The 1,375-nt window shown below is 53.8% G+C and overlaps 1 pseudogene; it reads right to left on the bottom strand.

Annotated features, from left to right (window-relative positions):
• Positions 1-267: 267 nt before the first annotated feature.
• LOC105716753 (N-alpha-acetyltransferase 50-like) lies at positions 268-788 on the bottom strand (annotated as a pseudogene).
• Between the last annotated feature and the right edge of the window lie 587 nt (positions 789-1,375).

Consider the following 1,375-nt stretch of genomic DNA (forward strand, 5'->3'; position numbering starts at 1 on the left):
GAAATTATTTGACAACTAAATTTTTAGGACCATCTAACTTTAACTGCAAAGTTAAACAGACCTACGTTTTCCTTCCTTCAAACCACCTCACAAAAATAAGAGAAAACAATACAAACATGATTTTTTTTAAAGTCCTTGAAAGTATTAAAACTCTTAGAGGAAACAAAAGGAAGAAGGAAAAGCAAGAACGAGGAGGGAGAAAAGCTTTCAAAGAAAACGGGGAACCAATGGGCCTCTTTTATTTGGCGACAAGCAAGTGCAAGAAGTTCATTTGCAATTTGCTCGGTTGTCTGTCTTTTGCACATCTGCATTCTGACCAGAAGGAACTTTGAGGTTTCTCTGCAGCACGTGAGCATCTGCGGGCTCTAACCTCTTACAGTAGTTCTTCTTCGTCTCAATCATCTCAAAGCCAAACTTCCTGTAGAAGTCAATTGCCGACTCGTTGCTGATCTGGATGTGCAGAGAGATGTGGTCAAAAGTACCATCTTTTTCACAGATGTTTAAGACATGATTTGACATTTTAGTTCCCATTCCTAGCCTTCGGTAAGGTGCCAGACATCCTAGTGTCATGATGTAAAGTCTCTTCCGGTTCTGTGAACGATCCACCCTACAGCACACCGCGCCTACAGCAATGTCCTTGACATAGGCAAGTTTGGCTAGCTCGCCAAGCTCCAGCACATCCTTGTAGAACTTGCCATTGTAGCTGACTGGAAAGATGACCTGATTCAATCTTTCAACGGTTTAATATTGTGCGGTGTCACATCTCCCAGCTCGACCCGGCCTTTCATCTTCCCCGCTTGCTGAGGCCGTCGTCACCACCGATATCAACGCCGTCGTCGTCGCCGCCCTCAGCTCGGGCCACTCAACCCCGCAAGCCGGCCTCCTAGCCAGGGCAAGGAGCTGAGCTAGCGACGAAGATGCGAGAGTCGAGCGAGGGCCTAAATCTCTGGTGGGGCGGGGGTGTCTCCCGCCAACAAGCAGGTCCCACCGCTTCTCCACACGTGCACTCGGGTCTCTCAGCTCCCTCCTGCCGCTGCCGCCAGTCAGACCATCCGTCAGCCAGACCAGCCGCCAGCCAGACCAGCCGCCAGCCAGACCATCCGCCAGCCAGACCAGCCGCCAGCCAGACCATCCGCCAGCCAGACGAGCCGCCAGCCAGACCATCCGCCAGCCAGACGAGCCGCCAGCCAGACCATCCGCCAGCCAGACGAGCCGCCAGCCAGACGAGCCGCCAGTCAGACCATCCGCCAGCCAGACCATCCGCCAGCCAGACCAGCTGCCAGCCAGACCAGCTGCCAGCCAGATGAGCCGCCAGCCAGACCATCCGCCAGCCAGACCAGCCGCCAGCCAGACCAGCCGCCAGCCAGACGAGCCC

This window comes from Aotus nancymaae, unplaced genomic scaffold (genome assembly GCF_030222135.1).
Source record: "Aotus nancymaae isolate 86718 unplaced genomic scaffold, 86718_ANA_hifiasm-v0.15.2.pri h1tg000015l_1, whole genome shotgun sequence".
NCBI lineage: Eukaryota > Metazoa > Chordata > Mammalia > Primates > Aotidae > Aotus > Aotus nancymaae.